General features: G+C 42.7%; 1 protein-coding gene across 2 annotated transcripts in view; it reads left to right on the plus strand.

Moving 5' to 3' along the window:
- The first annotated feature begins 15,467 nt into the window (after positions 1-15,467).
- Meiob (meiosis specific with OB-fold) overlaps positions 15,468-20,849 on the plus strand; it is a 36,982-nt gene continuing 31,600 nt past the window's right edge. The window contains exon 1 of one of the 2 annotated variants that reach the window (XM_021233839.2): positions 15,468-15,507. The gene's annotated coding sequence lies outside the window, so the exon portion shown is untranslated. Of the gene's footprint in view, positions 15,508-16,130; positions 16,283-20,849 lie in introns of those variants that run through there. The other variant, XM_040748283.1, reaches the window with a different exon arrangement.

Consider the following 20,849-nt stretch of genomic DNA (forward strand, 5'->3'; position numbering starts at 1 on the left):
GGTTTCTTTGTAGTTTTGGAAGCTATCTTGGAACTTGCTCTATAGATCAGGCTGGCCTCGAACTCACAGAGATACACCTGCCTCTGTCTCCAGAGTGCTGGGATTAAAGGTGTGTGCCACCATCGCCCGACTGGTTATTATTTATTGATATATCTTATTTTGCCTGCATGTGTCAGATCCCCTGGGCCTGGAGCTACAGACAGATGTGAGCTGCCACGTGAGTGCTGGGAATTGAACCCAGGTCCTCTGGAAGGGCAGACGGTGCTCTTGACCTCTGAGCCATCTCTCCAGCCCTGAATCTTCACTTCCTTTAATCTTCCATCTGGTATACACTCCAGCACTTCCCAAGACCATGTGAGCTTTGGTGGAATTATAACCAGCTGGGAGGAGGTGCATGAGCTGGCTGGGCGGGTGTTGGTGTTGCACGTTCCAGGAGAGTTCCAGGACAGCCTCCAAAACAATACAGAGAAACCCTGTCTCGAAAAACCAAAAAAAAAAAAAAAAAAAAAAAAAAAAGGGGGGTGGCTGAACCCTAGTGGAAGATTGAATGACCCTCCCCCACTCCAACTAGGAAACTCAAAGGGCCTGATCTTGTGAGGGGCTCCAGAGTGCAGGTAATCAAGGCTGTTCTGATTAACATGCCTAGAGGTCAGCATTGCACAATACAATGTTACCTTATTTGCCCAGCAGACTCCAGCTGGGTGCAAGGTACCACATTAATAATGGGGGATTCTAGGTGAACGTTATTTCAGAAAGCTTCGGTCTAGGAAAGAGATGATGGAGACATAAGAAAGCACACTTGCCGTTATCCCCACAGAGTCTGCACTTTTGGACTAATTTTTATTCTACTGGGTTTGCCCAAACCTTTCATTTGACAGGTGGGGAAGATGACGAGAGGAAGATGAAGTTTGGAGTCCTGAGTGACGCTGCTAATTAGTGGCAAAGCTGAGCTTTTGAACAGACACAACATGAATTTCACTTTACACCATACACGATAGCTCCCAGTAAACCCCATTTATTCTCGCATTTCAGAAATTCTCAGATCAAGCAGTTAAGCCACAAGAGTCCAGATTAACGCTCACTGAATTAAGCATATTGAGAGACAATCCATTGTCCTTTCCTCAGCGATAAAGCTAGTCTTTTGTGGTTGATGTCTTCCCTCCCTCACTTCTTTCAGCATTTGCAGAGAATGTGCAGGACAGATGGTTTCTCAGGCTCCCATGAAGTCCCCAGCATGCCTTCTTTATTAAGGTCCTGGAGATGGAAGCCTGGGCTTTGTGCTCAGCACACAAGTGGTTCACCGCTGAGCTACACCACAGACACCAAGTATGCTTGTTTCTTACCTGACGTCACTTTGGACTCTCAGATCACTAAATTGAGTGGCAGCTGTCATTCATTATGATACAGTGACTTCAGGACGGCACTTATAAATCACAAGCACCATGTAATATACATTCTAGTGATACATTTTCATGTGCTGTTTATAAGCTTGTTGAAAGTGAGCTCTGGGTTGGAGGTGGCCCGTTCTTTTCTCAAACTCAAGCAGCTATGTCAGGTCTCCTCCAAAAACCTTTTGGGCTGGTAAAGCAGTTCAGAAAGTAAAAGAGCTTGCTGCCAAGTCTCATGACCTGAATTCTACTTCCAGGACCCACATGGTAAAAGAAATCCAACTCCTACAAATTGTTCCATGATGTCCACACACATGCCATAATACATTATACACATACAGACTCACACACATCTAAAAAATGCTTTAAGTGAGTTCACTTTTAAAAATTTTTTATTAATTTTTATGTGTATAGGTGTTTTGCCTGCATGTTTCTCTGACCACATGTATGTACCTTACAGAGGTCAGAAGAAGGCATTGGATACCCTGGGACTAGCATTCTAGTGGGTTGTGAGTAGCCATGTGGGTGCCAAGTTAAGTGCTTTTAATTGCTGAGCCATTTCTCCAGACACCAAATTCACTTTTGTACACATGCCTACCACCCAAGTTCACTTTTACACACACACACACACACACACAGACACACACACAGAAGATACACACACACACACAATCCTTAGGAAAAAATAAATAAGCATATTTAACTTTGCTTATTTTATGTATTTTTCAGTGCCACAGATTAAACTCAGGGTCTTACCAATGCTAGGCAATCTGTTTACCACTGAGCTACATCACCAACCTGTGCCAACATACTTAACCGTTTCTTACTGTCCCTACCTGAACATATTATATTCTCTTGACAGAGGCATCAGACATTTAGGGGCAGTCCCAGAGCCCAGGCTACTGTTACTAAAATATTCCAAACCTAGATGATTACTCACTTTATTTCATTTATTTGTTTATTTTATTTTATTTTTTTGCTTTTTTGAGACAGAGTTTCTCTGTGTAGTAGCCCTAACTGTTCTGGAACTCACTTTGTAGATCAGGCTGGCCTTGAGCTCACAGAGATCCTCCTGCCTCTGTCTGTCAAGTGCTGGGACTAAAGGTGTGTGCTTCCATCACCTGGCTACTTTATTTAAAAATGCTTATTTCTATCTCTATGTGTCTGTGAGAGCGCTTGCCATGTGTTGTTGGCTGTCAGGCACTGGCTCTCCTGGAGCTGGAGTTACAGAGGGTTGTGAGCTTTCTGTCATGGATGAAGGAAATGGAACTCAGGTCCTCTGTGAGTTCAGCATGTGCTCTTAACCACTGGTCTCTCTCTTCATCTTTCTGTAGCTCAACATATCACTGGGGGTTTGTGGTTTTTCCAACTTATTCTCCTCCCCCTTACTGGCAAAAGAGTTAAATTAAGCTGGGTGATGGTAGCTCAAGTCCTTTTTAGTTGGAGCCATTTGGACTTAGGGGTGTAGTGAGGATCCTCTGTTTCCTACATTTCTCTGAATCCTAACTTGGCAGTCGTAGAGCATTGTACAACTTTTTTTTTTGTTTTTACGAGACAGGGTTTCTCTGTATTGTTTTGGAGGCTGTCGGTCCAGCCTGGCCTCGAACTCACAGAGATCCGCCTGCCTCTGCCTCTGGAGTGCTGGGATTAAAGGCATGCGCCACCACCGCCGGGCCGCATTGTACAACTTTTATTCTTTCAGTTTTCTTATTTGTGGAGACAGGATCTAATGTTGCTCAGACAGTTTACTGATGGAACTAGATAATGGACTGTGCTTCCTGGTTTGTTTCTGTCAACTTGACACCAGCTAAAATCATCTAGCAAGAGGGACTCTCCTTCAGCTGAGAAAATGCTCCCATCAGATTGGCTCATAGGGCAGCCTGTGGGGCGTTTTCTTGATTGACGATTGATGGGGAAGGGCTCAGCCCACTGTGGTGGTTCTCTCCCTGGAGAGGTGTTCCTGGGGTGTATAAGAAAGCAAACTGAGCAAGCCAGGAGAAAGCCATGCTTTGCTTTAGTCCAGGACTTCCTGCCCTACCATCCCGATACGGGCTGAGATGAGGAAGTGTAAGCCAAAAGATCCTTTCCTCTCCAAGTTGCTTTTGGTCATAGTGTTTACAAAACAATAGAAGGCGAACCAAAAGCCAGGTGGTTGTGCGCACACCTTCAATCCCAACACTTGGGAGCCAGAGGTAGGCAAACCTCTGAGTTTGAGGCCAGCCTGATCTACAGAGTGAGCTCCAGGACAGCCAGGGCTACACAGAGAAACCCTATCTTGAAAAACAAAAACAAAAAAGCAAACTAAGACAGCATCCAGGATGACCTTGAACTCCAGATCCTCCTGCCTTTGACTTCCAATTGCTGTGATTGCAGGTGTATACCACTATACCAGGGATTTATGGAATTTTCTAGAATGTTCCTGGGGCCTTTATCCTCAGACTCATGTTGCTATTTAGCTTCTCACCACTCCCTTCTAGAGCTTCTTAAGACAGTACATCTACTATCCTCCAAGCGCCCTTTTCCCTCTTTCCTCTTTAGCTCCTGAGTTGCTTCAGTTTGACCCTAAACTTGATCTCTGTATCTCTTTCTTGCCACCTTCCTGACAGGTTACATTGTTTCTCTTCTCTAGACAGAGATTTGTAGAGCTTTAAGAAAAATACCTGTGCCAACACACCTAGAATCAAATTATAAGCTTAGGCTAGTCTCTTGAAGGAGTGAGGCATGGTGAATAAAACCAATTATACCAACAATTGAACTATTAAAATCTTGAGAGGGATACTGTAGATATGGGCTCAATGTAATTATGAAGTTGTTTTGTAACTTGCCTTTGTCTGGCCTGTATCAGTCCCACACTGCAGAGGCCATCTATCCGGGACTGATGTCTTTGGGGCTGTGTTAGGAACCAACTCACCATCCCCAGGTCCGACCCTGAGTGGGGTAGTGTGGATTAGGGAAGGCCTAGCTACCCAATGACACCAAGGACGAGACAGAGGCATCTGGTCATAACATGAGGGCTCCCAGTCAATACTGGAGGCCACGGTTTTTTGAAGCTTTTTTTTTTTTTTTTTTTTTTTTTTTTGGTTTTTCAAGGCAGGGTTTCTCTGTATTGTTTGCAGCCTGTCCTGGAACTCAATCAGTAGACCAGGCTGGTCTTGAACTCACAGAGATCCACCTGCCTCTGCCTCCCGAGTGCTGGGATTAAAGGCGTGCGCCACCAAGGCTCGGCTGAAGCATCATCTTAAGTAACTATCCAAAAGTGAGGGTAATGGCAGAAGACATCTATTATCATGTATAAAGGGCTGAATGGGAAATATTTCTTTTAACCCTAGAGACACTCCTAAGCAGTATATATACTCAAGCCCTCCATATCAGCACATCTCACCAGCCAGGGTGTAGATTCACCCTGGCCCAGGCCTTTTGTTATACAAAATAGGAGCCATTCCCCACCGAGGCCAGGCCATCCCGAGGTAATCAGCTGACATCTAAAGGACAATGGACATTCTGAGCTCCTAGAATTTGTGGCTGGGTAGAGCATCTTTCTGAAATATTACATGTGGGTCCCAGCAGTAATTCATTAAATAATTGTTCCTACTGGTTAGTATGTGTAAAGTTTATTATACATGCACACACACACACACACACACACACACACACACAGAGTCGTGTATTGTATTTTCCTGCCTCCCTTCTGTGACAGGCTCCTTGATGGTTTGACAGCTTTTGTGCTCCAGGGAGGTGATGACAGAGCCACCTACCATTTCTTTCCCCAGACATGGAAGTTATTTAAGCCCTGACCTTTGCTCACTCACCCCTGACTTCTACATCGAGTGGCAAGGTCTAGGCTTTCCTCGTCTCCATTTTTGCTCATGTACAGCCAAAATATATTGACAGGTCAATTCTTTTGTTAAGAACAAGCCAATTAAACAGAATCTCAGAACCAAATAGGAAAAAAAACCCAATTCTTTGTGCAAGAAAAAGATATTCCTAGGATTATTAATATTGTAAACAATGCCAGGATTCTGTGTTTGTATTTTTTTTGCCATTTTAAATTTCATTTTACGTTCTAACCACAGTTCTCCTTCCCACATCTCCTCCCACCCCGCTTACCTCCTCCCTCTTGTGTTCTCCCAGCCCACCCCTGTGTTGGCGCCTCAAAGATGGGATACTACACACCCCAGTCCACTCTTCCTCATGGATAAGGGCTCCCACGAGGAGTCAACAATAGGTTGGGGCAGGGACAGGCTCCTTTTCCATGCATTAAGGCTGAACATGGCATCCCACTATAGGGAATGGGCTCAGCAAGCTGGCTCATGTACCAGGTTTATATTGTGGTCCTACTGCCACAGATAGCCAACCTTCACAACTGTCTCCCACATATGGAGGGCCTAGTTGGATCCCTGGGAGTCTCCGCAGTTGTTGGTCCAGAGTTCATGAGTTTCCATGAGCTTGGTTCAGCTGTGGCAGTAGATTTCTCCATCATGATCTTGGTCTCCCTTGCTCATACATTGCCTCTTCTCTTCTCTTCTCTTCTCTTCTCTTCTCTTCTCTTCTCTTCTCTTCTCTTCTCTTCTCTTCTCTTCTCTTCTCTTCTCTTCGATTCCCGGAGCTCAGCCTGGTCCTTGGTTGTGTATCTCTGCGTTGTTCCAACAATTACTGGATGAAGGCTCTATGATGATAGTTGGGGTATTCACCAATCTGATTACTGGGGTCACCAGTTTGGGAATCCCCTCTACTATTGCTTCGCTATATCTTAGCTGAGGTCCTCCTTGTGAATTCGTGGGAGTTACCCTAGCACCAGGTTTCTCCCTAAGCCTGCAGTGGCTTCTCTGTTAAGATGTCTCTCTCATTTCTCTTCCACCGCATCCCTCCCCGCCTAGGCCATCTCATTCTCTCCTGTTCTCATCCCCTCCCCTCCCGCTATCACCCGGGACTCCTGAGTTACCCTGTAGATCTGATCTAATTTCCCTTGTCAGGATGATCCTTGTGTCCCTCTTAGGGTCCTCTTTGTTATCTAGCTTCTCTGGAGCTGTGGATTGTAGTCTAGTTATCCTTTGCTTTATATACAATATCTACTTATGAATGAATACATACCGCGTTTGTCTTTCTGAGTCTGGGTTACCTTCCTCAGGATGTTTTTTTTCTAGTTCCATCCATTTGCCTGAAAATTTTATGAGGGCATTTTTTACAGTTGAGTAATACTCCATTGTGTCAATGTATCACATTTTGCTTATCCATTCTTCAGTTGAGGGGCATCTAGGTTGTTTCCAGATTTTGACTATTATGAATAATGCTACAACAAACATTGTTGAGCAAGTGTCCTTGTGGTATGATTGAGTGTCCTTTGGGTATATGCCCAAGAGCGGTATTGCTGGGTCTTGAGGTAGATTGATTCCCAATTTTCTTAGACACTGTCGTAATGATTTCTAAGATGGCTATACACTCCCACCAGCAGTGGAGGAGTGTTCTCCTGACTCCACATCCTCTGTCCTCAGTATTTTTTATTTTAGTCATTCTGGCAGGTGTAAGATGGTATCTCAGAGTTGTTTTGATTTAAATTTCCCTGATAATTAAGGATGCTGAGTACTTCCTTAAATGTCTTTTGACCATTTGTGATTCTTCTGGTGAGAATTCTCTGTTTAGCTCTGTACTCCATTGTTCAATTTGGTTATTTTGTATTTTGATGTCTAGTTTCTTGAGTTCTATATATATTTTGGAGATCAGTTCTCTGTCAGATGTGGGGTTGGTGAAGATCTTTCCCCATTCTGTAGGCTGTTTTGTCTTATTGACAGTGTCCTTTGCCTTACAGAAGCTTTTCAGTTTCAGCAAGTCCCATTTATTGATTGTTGCTTTCAGTGTCTGTGCAACTAGTGTTATATTTAGGAAGTGATTTCCTGTAACAATATGTTCAAGGCTACTTCCCACTTTCTCTTCTATCAGGTTCAATGTAGCTGGATTTATGGTAAAGTCCTTGATCCAGTTGGATTTGAGTTTTGTGCGTGGTGATAGATATGGATCTTTTGCAATCTTCTACATGTTGACAGTTATGTCAGCATCATTTGTTAAAGATGTTTTCCTTTTTCTGTTGGTTTCTTTGTGAAAAATAGGGTGCTTATATGTGTGTGGATTAATGTCAGTGTCTTTGACTCAATTCCATTGATCCACCTGTTGGTTTTCAAGCCAATACCAAGCTGTTTTTATTACTATAGCTCTATCTATGGTAGAGTTTGAAGTCAGGGATGGTGATGCCTCCTGAAGTTCCTTTATTGCACAGGATTATTTCAGCTATTCTGAACTTTTTGTTTTTCCATATGAAGCTGAGTATTGTTCTTCCATGATCTGTGAAGAATTGTGTTGGGATTTTGATGGGGATTACGTTGAATCTGTAGATTGCTTTTTATAAGATTGCCATTTTTACTATGTTAATCCTACCTATCCAATGGGAGATTTTTCCATTTTCTGATATCTTTTTCAATTTCTTTATTTAGGGACTTAAAAGTTCTTGTCATACAGGTCTTTCACTTGTTTGGTTAGATTTACCCCAAGTTATTTTATATTTGTGACTTGTGTTTCTCTGATTTTGTTCTTGTTTATCATTTGTATATAGGAGTGTTACTGATTTTTTGAGTTAATCTTGTGTCTTGCCACAAGTAGGAGTTCCTGAGTAAAGTTTTTGGGGTCACATATTATTCTATCATATCATCTTTGAATAGTGATAGCTTGGCTTCTTCCTTCCCAATTTGTTTTTTTAAATATTTTATTTATTTATTGTGTATACAGTCTTCTGCCTGCATGCCAGCGGAGGACACCAGATCTCATTCAAGGTGGTTGTGAGCCATTATGTGGTTGCCGGAATTGAACTTAGGACCTCTGGAAGAACAGTGCTCTTAACCTCTGAGCCATCTCTCCAGCCCTTCCTTCCCAATTTGTATCCCCTTGATCTCATTTTGTTGTTTTATTTTTCTAGCAAGAACTTCAAGTACTATATTGAATATATATGCAAAGAGTGGACAGCCTTGTCTTATTCCTACTTTTAGTGGAATCACTTTGAGTTTCTCTTCTTTTAATTTGCTGTTGGCTGTTGACTTGCTGTATATTGCCTTTATTATGTTTAGATATGTTCCTTGTATTCCTGATCTCTCCAAGACCTTTATTATAAAGTGGTGTTGGATTTTGTCGATGACTTTTTCAGCATCTAATGAGATGATCATGTGGTTTTGTTTCTTTCAGTTTGTTTATAAGGTGGATTACATAGTCAGGTTTCCATATGTTGAACCAACCCTGTATCTCTGGGATGAATCTTACTTGGTCATGGTGGATTATTTTTTTAATGTGTTCTTGAATTCGGTTTGCCAGTATTTTTTTTTTGATTTTTTGAGACAGGGTTTCTCTGTGTAGCTTTGTAGACCAGGCTGGTCTTGAACTCACAGATATCTACCTGCCTCTGCCTCCCGAGTGCTGGGATTAAAGGTGTGCGCCACCACCACCTGGCTTGATTTGCCAGTATTTTATTGAGTATTTTTGCCTCAATGTTTATGAGGAAGATTGGTCTGTAGTTCTCTTTGTTGTATCTTTGTGTGGCTTGGGTATCAGGGTTACTGTAGCCTCATAAAAGGAGTTTGGCAACATTCCTCTGTTTCTATTGCGTGGAACTATTTGAGGAGTTTTGGAGTTAGCTGCTCTTTGACATTCTGATAGAATTCTGTGCTGAAGCCATCTGGTCCTGAACTTTTTTTGGTTGGGAGACTTTTAATTACTGTTTCTATTTTTTTAGGGGTTATAGATCTATTTAAATTGCTTATCTGGTCTTGATTTAATTTTGGTATGTGATAGCTATCCAGAAAATTGTTCATTTTCCAATTTTGTGGAGTACAAGTTTTTAAAGTATGACCTGATGATTCTCTGGATTTCTTTTCTTTCTTTCTTCCTTTCTTTTCTTTTTTTCTTTTTTTTTTTTTTTGGATTTTTGAGACAGGGTTTCTCTGTGGCTTTGGAGGCTGTCCTAGAACTAGCTCTTGTAGACCAGGCTGACCCTGAACTCACAGAGATCCACCTGCCTCTACCTCCCAAGTGCTGGGATTAAAGGTGTACACCACTACTGCCTGGCTGATTCTCTGGATTTCAATTTCAGTGTCTGTTGTTATGTTCCCCTTTTATTTCTGATTTTGTTAATTTGGATATTCTCTTTCTGATTTTTGGTTTATTTGGATAAGGGTTTGTCTATCTTGTTGATTTACTCAAAGAACCAACTCTTTGTTTCATTGATTCTTTGTATTGTTTTCTTTGTTTCTATTTTGTTGGTTTTAGCTCTCAATTTGGTTATTTCCTGTCTTACTCCTTCTGGGTGAGTTTGCTTCTTTTTGTTCCAGAGCTTTCAGGTGTTTTGTTAATTTACTAGTGTGGGATTTTTCCAACTTCTTTATGTAGGCGTTTAGTACTATAAACTTTCCTCTTAGCACTGCTTTCATAGTGCCCCATAAGTTTGGGAATGTTGTACGTTCATTTTCATTGAATTCTAGGAAAATCTTTAATTTCTTTCTTCCTTTTCCAAGAGGTGATTCAGTTTGGTATTATTCAGTTTCCATGAGTTTGTGGGTTTCTAGAATTTGTGTTGTTGTTGAATTCTAACTTTAAGCCATGGTGATCTGATAAGATGTAGGGGGTTATTTAAATTTTTTTGTATCTGTGGAGATTTGCTCTGTAACTGCATATGTGGTCAGTTTTAGAGAAGGTTCCTTGGAGTGCTGAGAACAAGGTGTATTCTTTTGTGTTTGGGTGAAATATTCTATAGATGTCTGTTATGCTCATTTAAGTCACAACACATATTAGGTCCCTTATTTGTTAATTTTCTGTCTGGCAGACCTGTCCACTGGTAAGGGTGGGATATTGAAGTCTCCCACGATTAGTGTGTGTGGTTTGATGTGCTTTAGTAATGCTTCTTTTACAAATGTGGGTGTCCTTGTATTTGGGGCATATATGTTCAGGATTGAGACTTCTCGGTGAATTTTTCCTGTGATGAATATAAATGTCTTTTATCATCTCTTTTGATTTCCTTTAGTTTGAAGTCTATATTGTTAGATATTAGGATAGCTACACCAGCTTGCTTGCTTCTTAGGACCATTTGATTGGAAAGTCTTTTTCCAACCCTTTACTCTGAGGTAATGTCTGTCTTTGAAGTTGAGGTGGGTTTCTTGTATGCAGCAGAAGGATGGATCCTATTTTTGTATCTATTCTGCTAGCCTGTGTCTTTTTATAGGTGAGTTGAGTCCATTGATATTAACGAATATCAATAACCAATAATTGTTGAATTCTGTTATTTTTTTGGTGGTGGTGGTGGTGGTGGTGTGTGTGTTTGCTTTTTTTAGGATTTGCTGGTGTGGGATTATCTACTACCTGTGCTTTTCTGGGTACCTGTAACCTCCTTGGGTTGGAATTTTCTTTCTAGTGTTTTCTGTAGAGCTGGATTTGTAGTTAGGTATTCTTTAAATCTAGTTTTGTCATGGAATATCTTGCTTTCTCCATCTATGTTAATCGAAAGTTTTACAGGGCATAGTAGTCAGAGTTGGCATCCATTGTCTCTTAGAGTCTGTGTAATGTCTGAACAGGACCTTCTGGCTTTGAGAGTCTTCACTGAGAAGTTGGGTGTTATTCTGATGGGTCTGCCTTTATAGTTTACTTGACCTTCTTCCTTTGCAGTTCTTTTTTTTTTTTTTTTTTTTTTTTTTTGGTTTTTTGAGACAGGGTTTCTCTGTAGCTTTGGAGGCTGTCCTGGAACTCACTATGTAGACCAGGCTGGCCTCGAACTCACAGAGATCCGCCTGCCTCTGCCTCCCGAGTGCTGGGATTCCTTTGCAGTTCTTAATAGTCTTTCTTTATTTTGTATATTTTGTATTTTGATTATTATGTGGTAAGGGTACTTTTTTTGGGGGTCCAATCTATTTGGTGTTCTGTAAGCTTCATGTGTCTTCATAGGCATTTCCTTCTTTCAGTTGGGGAAGTTTTCTTCTAAGATTTTGTTGATTGTGTTTTCTGGGCCTTTGAGTTGGTTTTCTCCTTCTTCTATCTCTATTATTTTTTCTTTTTTTTTTTTGGTTTTACGAGACAGGGTTTCTCTGTATTGTTTTGGAGGCTGTCGTCCAGCCTGGCCTCGAACTCACAGAGATTTGCCTGCCTCTGCCTCCCGAGTGCTGGAATTAAAGGCGTGTGCCACCACTACCCGGCTCTATCTCTATTATTCTTAGGTTTGGTCTTTTCATGGTATCCCAGATTTCCTGAACATTTTGTGTTATGACTTTTTGTCTTTAATGCCTTCTTTGACCATGAATCTTTTTTCTCTATCGTATCTTCAATGCCTGAGAGTCTCTCTTCCATCTCTTGCATTCTGTTGATTATGCTTGCATCTGTAGTTCCTGTTCATTAACCCAGATTTTCTATTTCCAGAATTCCCTTGGATTTTGTTTTCTTTATTGACCCCATTTCATTTTTCAAGTCTTGGACTTGATTGTTTTTTCTTGGTTTTCTTGACTTTCTTTAAAGATTTATTGATTTCTTCCGATTTTTGTTGTCTTTTCCTCCATTTCTTTAAGGGAATTCTTCACTTCTTTTTTAAGGGCCTCTATCATCTTCATAAAGTTATTTTTTTAAAGATTTATTTATTATGTATGCAGCGTTCTGTCTGCATGTACACCTGCAGGCCAGAAGAGGGCACCAGATCTCATTCAAGGTGGTTGTAAACCACCATGTGGTTGCCAGAATTGAACTCAGGACCTCTGGAAGAGCAAACAGTGCCCTTACCCACTGAGCCATCTCTCCAGCCCCATAAAGTTATTTTTAAGGTCATTTTCTTCTGCATCTTCTGCATTGGGATGTTCAGGTCTTTTTTTTTTATCATTTTTTATTTTAATTTTAAATAGCTTGTTTTACATGTTAATCCCAGTTCCCTCTCCCTCCCCTCCTCCCGCACTCCCCTTCCCCCCACCCTCCCACCCTATTGCCAAATCCTTCCACATAGGGGATATCTAGAGTCTGTCATTTCACTCTGGGTAGGGTCCAGGTACTCCCCTAAGAGTCCAGGCTGAGAGAGCATCCCTCTTTGTGCTATAGGCACACGATGACTGTTTATATTCCAGGGGTAGACACTGATCCACAGCTCAGGGCCCCATGGGTTGCCCAGGCCTTCTCGCTGACACTCACATTTGGGGGGTCCAGATCAGTCCCATGCTGGCCTCCCCACTGTCGGTCTGGGGTCCAAGAGCTCTCCCCTGTTCAGATCATCTGTCTCTACTGATTTTGCCAGCCCAATCTTTGCCAATTTGCTCATCACTCCTCTCTCTCTGTCACTGGGTTCCTTGGGTTCAGTTCAGTGATTAATTGTGTGTTTGCCTCTGCTTCCATCAGTCACAGGATGAAGGCTCCCGGATGGTTATAGACATCAAGTTCATTATCAGGAATGGGCATTCGAGGTGGTCTCTCCACTATTGCTTAGCTTGCCAATTGGTGTTATCCCTTTAGATCACTCGAGGTCACTCTGGTGCCTGATCTGTCTTCTATCCTATGATTCCCTCTTCCCCCTATTCTACCCCCACCCACTCAACTTCCTGTTCCCCCATGACCAATTCTCTTCCTCTTCACCCCTCTCTTCTTCCCAGCTCCCACTCCCCCACACCCCTCACCGTGTTTCCCATCCATTCAGAGGATCTTGTCTCAATCCTCTTCTCTTGGGTACTATGCATATATGCATATCTTTTAGGTTCTTTCCTGTTTCCCAGAGTCTCTATCAGTGGAAGTGCAGACTGGCACTATCCTGATCCATGTCTAAAATCCATATATTAGTGAGTACATACCATGTTTGTCTTTTTGCGACTGGGTTACCTCACTCAGGATGGTTTCTTCCAGTGCTATCCATTTACCTGCGAATTTCAAGATTCCATTGTTTTTTTTCTGCTGAGTAATACTCCATTGTGTAAATGTACCACATTTTCTCTATCCACTCTTCTTCCTGCGGGTGCAGGCTGAGTCTTTGCTTCTTGAGCTGATCCTCTCAGTCCTCTCACTCAGCCCCTGGGTTTGTATTTTGAAATATAGCATATGAAAAGCCTGTTGCATCTTGGTGAAACTGATTCTGCTGTCTTAATTTCATATAGCTTTCAGCGAAAGTTAATTTACTAAAATACCCCAAAATACAAAAAAATAAAAATAAAAAATGGCATTCCTTCATAGAGACTCCCTAAAATGTATAAAAATTTATCTTTTTATTTAAAATTGTCTTAAAATGTCAGTTTATTCTTTGGCACAACTCAAGAGTTCATGTCTTTTTAAAGACAAAGACTTAAAGTCAGGTTGTTATGGTGCACACCTTTAATTCAGCCCTTGGGAAGCAGAGGTAGTCGGATCCCTGTGAGTTCAGGGCCAGCCTGGTCTACATAGTAAGATGGACAGTCAGGACTGTTACATAGAGAAACTTAGTCTTGAAAAATAAAAACAACAACCAAAACAACAAAAGACAAAGACTTGGGCTGGCAAAATGGCTTAGCAGGAAAAGGTGCTTGTCACCAAGCCTGATGATCTAAGTTCCATCCCTGGAACCCACATGGTAGAAAAGGAGAGAAGTGATTACTGAAACCTGTCTTCTGACCTGGCACACACACACACACACAAACACACACAATGTTAAAAGACAGACACTGAATTTGGCTTATGCAGACCATCCCAGCACTTGGAAGGAGGATCAGAAGTTCAATGTACATTCTAGGTTACATAGTGATGTTTCAAAGACACAACAATAAATAAATGAGAGACTGGAAAAGAATATGGAACCAAATTTTCACATTTATTTGCTTTTTATGTACGTGTGAACGTATTAGGGAACTACACACAGCAGGTGTGTGTGGAAGTCAGAGGACAACTTGTGAGAGTTAGCTCTGGCCTTCTACTATGTGGGCTTCAGCAAATGAGCGCAGGCTGACATGCTTGCACAGCAAACGCCTTTACCTACTGGTCCCAGGAAACTAACACTTCCTAAAGATTTTTTTCTATTAATATTTGGAGAAGTGAGAAGTACTTCACTCTGCTTTCCATTACCATTTGTGAATTTTTTAAATAAAGAGCAAAAATTACATTTTGATGATGATGTAAAACTTTCCTTTAATGATGTCTTTGTGTTATTTTTTTATGTGTACAAATGTTTTGTCCACATGTACCTACCTATGTGCGCCATAAGCATGCCTAGTGTCTGCAGAAGTCAGAAGAGGGCTTTGGATCCCCTGGAACTTGAGTTGTGAATGGCTGTGAGCCACTATATGGATGATTAGAATCAAATCAAATCTCAAATCTGCAAGGGCAAGAAGCGCTCTTAACTGCGGAGCCATCTCTCCAGCCCCTACAGGTGCTGGGTTTTTTTTCTTTCAAAGTTGCTTTTGACCCTAATGGTATTTTAAAATTTGAATTTTATTTTATTTTAGATAGGGTCTCACTGTGTAACCCTGGCTGGCCTGGAACTCTCTATGTAGATCAGATTGGCCTTGAATTCAGAGATCCACTTGCCTCTACCTACCTAGAACTGGAAATGAAGGCACATACCACCATGCCTAGCTTTCAATGCATTTTTTAAAAATATGTAACGTGGCTGCTTAATATTTGGCAGAGCTTTTTTAAACAAGAGAAGCTCAAAAATTTAAATAATATTGAATGTTGGCAAGTTTAATAGATTTAATTATTGGATCTTATTTATCCCAATAAGTACTCAGAACAAAAGAGTAAGTTTTTTTTGTTGTTGTTTGTTTGTTTGCTTGTTTGTTTTTGAGACAGGGTCTCACTATGTAGCTCTGACCATCCTGGAACTCACTCTGTAGACCAGGCTGGCCTCAAACTCACAGGGATCCGACTGCCTCTGCCTCCCAAGTGCTGGATTAAAGGCGTGCACCACCACTGCCTGATATAGAGTAAGATTTTTATATGGTAGTTTGAGACAGGGTTGATGGGGAAGTCCTGTGTATATGTCAATAAAGCACTGTTGACCAATAGGGAAGCAAAATAGGTGGGACTAGGAGTCCAGGAGGACTCTGGGTAGGAGAAACACAGGGAGTCACCATGTAGTCCGCCAGAGAAGTAAGATGTCCTTCCGGTAAGAGAAATACTTAGAATAACAATTATGGGGTAAATACTTAAGTCAGAGATAGCCAGTAAGAAATCAAGCAAACGGCCAACGGCTTCATAATTAATACAGCGTCTTGTGTGTTATTTGGGTACTACAATGTGGCAGAGCCCAGGCGACTGGTGGCGACAACCCAAAGCGGCTGGCAAGGAAAAGGCATCTTTCTGCACAGGGTCTCAGTAGTTCAACTTGGCCTACTTTGACCAAGTTTTTGTTTGTTTGTTTTGTTGTTGTTATTGTTGTTTTAGATCTCCATTGAGTAGCCCAGGCTGGCCTGAAACACGTGACTCATGACCCTCCTACCTCAGCCTCTGAAGTACTGGTATTTTAGTCATGGACCACCATTCTGGGCTCCATATAATGTTCATTTAAAACACAAATAGGGCCGGGCAGTGGTGGTGTACCCCTTCAGTCCCAAGTCCAAAAGTCCCAGGCAGTGACAGCGCGGTTGGCTGACTACAGTTCTAGTGCATAAGCACAGGGGCGGAGCCAGCGCGGCGGGGCGGGGTCAAGAGCGGCGGGGGCGGGGCCTGGTCTAACGGTCGCGGGCTGCAGGTGACCCGCCCCGCCAGCTGTGTGGAAGTCGTAGCGCGTGGCCGGCGCCAGGCGGAACCCCGAGGAGCAGCTAGCCAGCCCCGCGGCGGCTGAGACGGCCTGCCGTGGTGTCCGTCCGGCGGCGCGGGACCTCGTTCCAGTTCTGAGAGGAAACCCACGCAGGGTCTGGAGCAGCGCCTGGGTTCCGAAGGTTCGCAGCTGAGCGCGCAGACCTAGGCCTGTCAGGTGCCTGCCAGTCAGGACTCATTCATTCATTCATTCATTCATTCATTCATTCATTCATTCATGCCTCTTCCCCACCGGGTGGCTCCCTCCCTGTCAGTTCTCCCCTAGTCAGGTTCTGTCCTGCCAGTTCCCTCCCAGTCAGCCAGTCCGTTTCCTGTCAGGAGTCTCGCTGTCAGGGTCTGAGAATGTCCCAAGTCACCTGGTCCCTAGAGCTCAGGCCCATACTCCCAGGTTCCAGCCAGTCAGGTGCCTCAACATGTGGAAGTATGTTCTCCCCAGGTCCTCACCCTGTCAAGTCCCAGGTCAAGAATTAATCTCAGAGAGAGACAGGCTTTTGCACTTTTTGTTGTTGTCCGTTTTTGAGGCAACATGTAGCCCAGGTTGGCCTCGAGCTTGTGATTCTCCTCCTTCTGACTCCTGTGTTTTGGATTACAAGCCACCACCGCTCCAAGCCGGGGAGGAAATGAAGAAAGATGCTCTCCCTCTTTCTCCTCCCCTCCTTGCATTTCTTTTTCTCTTTCTCCCTTTCTCCTTCCTTTTTATCCTCTCTGAATTGTCTGGCTCCTTCCTTCCTTCCTTCCTTTCTTTCCTCCTTCCCTTCCTTCTTGAGACAGGGTCTCATGGAGCTCAGGCTGACTTCAAAATTCACTGTGTATCTCAGGTTGGCCTTAACTCTTGGTTCCCCTACCTCCCACTTCCCAAATGCTGATATTGCAGGCATAGTCCACCATATCTGCTGGGAGACAGGTTTTAAGGGGGAAAAGAGACTGTCAGGTTCTCAAGGGATAGGGACAGGATATATGCAGAAACCTATGGAATGCATCCTATATTTATGCATGTCATTTGGGTCCTGGAGAAAATACTGTATCAGGATAGAGTACGTATTATGAGTAAAACATATTTATGTATGTATGTGGTGTGTGTGTGTGTGTGTGTGTTAGGAGTAAAACAACAAACTACTTTCCTTGACCTAGAAATCCCATGTTCCACTTATTTTTCCTTACTCCTAACTGTGATCTTTATTATATCCAGGATATTGCCTTTTCCAGAATGACATATAGTTGGAATAATCAAAATACATGTTAAAATATTGAATGGGGCTGGAAGGATAGGGCTCAATGGATTAGTGCTTACTGCACATGAATTTGGATCCCAGTACCCACATAAAACTGGGCATGGGCCGTGAGTTGGTGGCGCACGCCTTTAATCCCAGCACTTGGGAGGCAGAGGCAGGAGGATCTCTGTGAGTTTGAGGCCAGCCTAGTCTACAGAGTGAGGTCTAGGACAGCTTCCAAAACAATACAGAGAAACCCTGTCTCAAAAAACCAAAAAAAAAAGTGGGCATGGATATATTTCTTGGGGTTGGAAATAAAGATCACCAGGTCTTAATGGCCATCAACTAGCCTGGCTTCAGTTTCAATGAGAAACTCTGTTTTAAAGAAATAAGACTGGCCATGTGGTGGTGGTGCATGGTTTTAATCCCAGCACTCAGAGGCAGAGGCAAGAGAATCTATGGATTCGAGGCCAGCCTTGTTTACAGAGTAAGTTCCAGGACAGCCAGGACTACACAGAGAAACCCTGTCTCTAAAAAACAAGCAAACAAACAAAGAACAACAACAACAACAACAAAAAAGAAACAAGGTAAAGAGAAATAGAGGCAGACTTCTTCCTCTGGTTTTCCTGTACATACCAGTACATACACACATGTGCACATATACCACACACCATCATCATAATAAATAATGTATCTATTGTGCGTGTGTGGACACAGGGGGTGCCGTTATGGATGTATGGAAGTCAGAGAACAAGTTTTGGAAGCTGATTCTCTCCTTCCATCATATGACTTCTGGTGCTCAAGCTTAGGTTGCCAGTATTGGTATCAAGAGCCCTTACTCATTGAAACATCTTACTGACCCACTACGTTTTTCTTGTGTGTGTTTTGAGACAGAGTTTCTCTATATTGCTTTGGAGCCTGTCCTGGAGCTCCATCTGTAGACCAGGCTGTCTTCAAACTCACAGAGATCTGCCTGCCTCTGCCTCCCGAGCGCTGGAATTAATAGCATGTGCCACCAACACCTAGCTACCCACCACATTTTTATGTTTAAATTTTTAATTAAAATTTTATTGTATTTTATATGTATTGGTGTTTTACTTGCTTGTATGTCTGTGTGAGGGTGTCAGGTGCCCTGGAACTAGAGTTACAGACATTTGTGAGCTGCCACATAAGTCCTGGGAATTGAATCCTGGTCCTCTGGAAGGGCAGTCAGTGCTCTCCAGCCTCCCAAAATTTTTGATTTTTCAAAAAAGCAGTGTTAGAAATTTTGAAAATATCTTAGAATGTTACTAATACTTTCTTCTGTCTCTACATTGCCGGGGAGGGGGGGTTGGGGGGGTTGGGTTTCTGATGTGGTGGCCAGGAGGCTAACAACTTAAGAGTGTTTGGAAGAAAGGAAAGTGTTTTCTTGCAGGAAGAGAAACAAATTCTAGTCATACAATGTTGTTACAAAATTTGTGGTTTATGGTGAAAGGTTGCAAATATACTCTGTATAGGAATAGCCTCATGGAGAAAACTTCCTTATAATGGTCTCACTCAACATCAATCTTTAGAATAAATTAGGAACCATAGGAAAGTCATCTCCAAGTTCTCTGGAAACTTCCTTTGCCTAGAATAGCAAGCTATAAACCACATTTGTTTCTATAACTTAAATGCTATGAAGGTAGTATTAGGTATCAACTAGAATTCTAGTTGATAGTTAACTGTAACAATATTATCCTCAAATTACAAACCGATATTTTTAGGACTTGATTTAATTCAGTCTACAAATACTTAGTAGCAACTATGTGTGAGATCTTGAAGTATCTAGTTATTTGTGGTTACACCAGAGGAAGAGACTAAACTGGGCGGTGCACGCCTTTAATCCCAGCACTTGGGAGGCAGAGGCAGGAGGATCTCTGTGAGTTGGAAACCAGCCTGGTCTACAAGAGCCCAGGACAGTCTCCAAAGCCACACAGAAACCCTGTCTCGAAAAACCAAAAAATAAAATAAAATAAAAATAAAAACAAAACAAAACAAAAAGGAAAAGACTAGGTACAGCTTTGATCTTATGAGGCAGCCTTATAATAGGACAGAGCAGAGGAGGGACAGTGGGGAAGCCTCCACTTGAGACTAGTGTAGAGGAGCCTGCCCGGAAAGATTGGAAGGTCGTGACTGGGGAGGAGGAAAGAGGGACTGCCTCTGCTGGACCCCACACCTTCTCTGGTCTACAGGAGTAAGGGATTCAAGGACACTGGAGTGGGGTTGGAAGAGAGGTTGAGACAGCAAAGGCCATCAGCTGTGCACACTAGAGGTTATGGCAAGGAGTTTGGACTTTACTCTCAATACTCTGGAAAGGTTTATAAAGCATAGAAGTGACATGATCTAAGTCAAGTTCCCCACCCCCCAGACAGGTTTCTTTGTATAGCACTGTAGACCAGGCTGACCTTGAGCTCCCAGAGATACGTCTGCCTCTGCCTCTGAGTGCTGGGATTAAAGGCATGTGCCACCACCACCCCAAATATGATCTAAGTTGTAAAAGATTATTCTGTCTTGTGGAGAAGAGACAGATGGAGAGGATCAAGAATAGATGCAGAGCCAGGCAGTGGTGGCGCATGCCTTTAATTCCAGCACTCGGGAGGCAGAGGCAGGCGGATCTCTGTGAGTTCCAGGCCGGGCTGGACCGACAGCCTCCAAAACAATACAAAGAAACCCTGTCTCATAAAACCAAAAAAAAAAAAAAAGAATGGATGCAAAATATCGGGCACAATGGCTATAGAGATGGTTCAGTGGTTAAGAGCTGTTCTTCCAGATGGCCTAAGTTTGATTCCCAGCACCCACATGGTGGTTCATAACCATCTGTAACTCTAGATCCAGGAGATCTGACACCCCCTTCTGGTCTTCTTTGGCACCAGGCACACAAGTGTTACACAGGCATACATGTAAGCAAAACACCCATGCACATTAAAAGAAAAAAAAAGGTTGAACATAGTGCCCCATACTTGCAATTCCAGCATTTTAGAGGCTAAGAGAGTAGGTAAGAAATTTGAGGTTGTTGGGGTTGGGTAGATGAGGGCAGTGAGATGACTCAGTGGATAAAGATGCCGGCTGTGACAACCATTGAACTGTGTTCAGTCTTTCAGACTCACCTGGGAGATGGGGAGAACTGACTCCCCCCAGTCGTCCTCTTACCTCTACATGCACACCCATCCCCCAATAAAGTAATAAACAAAAAATATCAAAGCCAGCCTAGGATATATGACCAGAACTCGGTGTGTGTGTGTGTGTGTGTGTGTGTGTGTGTGTGTGTGTGTGTGTGTGTTGGTGGGGGGCATTGGTATATTCAAGACTGATCTTGCACTCCTGGTTTTCCTGCTTCTACTTCCCAAGTATTGAGATCAAATGTGAACACCATTACGATCATCTGTAAAGGAAAATAAATGTTAGCAATGAGAAGTTTCAGGGGAATGGATTTTCTGGTGGGAAATTCTGGGGTAGC

The sequence above is a fragment of the Mesocricetus auratus genome, unplaced genomic scaffold, assembly GCF_017639785.1.
Source record: "Mesocricetus auratus isolate SY011 unplaced genomic scaffold, BCM_Maur_2.0 Super-Scaffold_100007, whole genome shotgun sequence".
NCBI classification, from domain to species: Eukaryota; Metazoa; Chordata; class Mammalia; order Rodentia; family Cricetidae; genus Mesocricetus; species Mesocricetus auratus.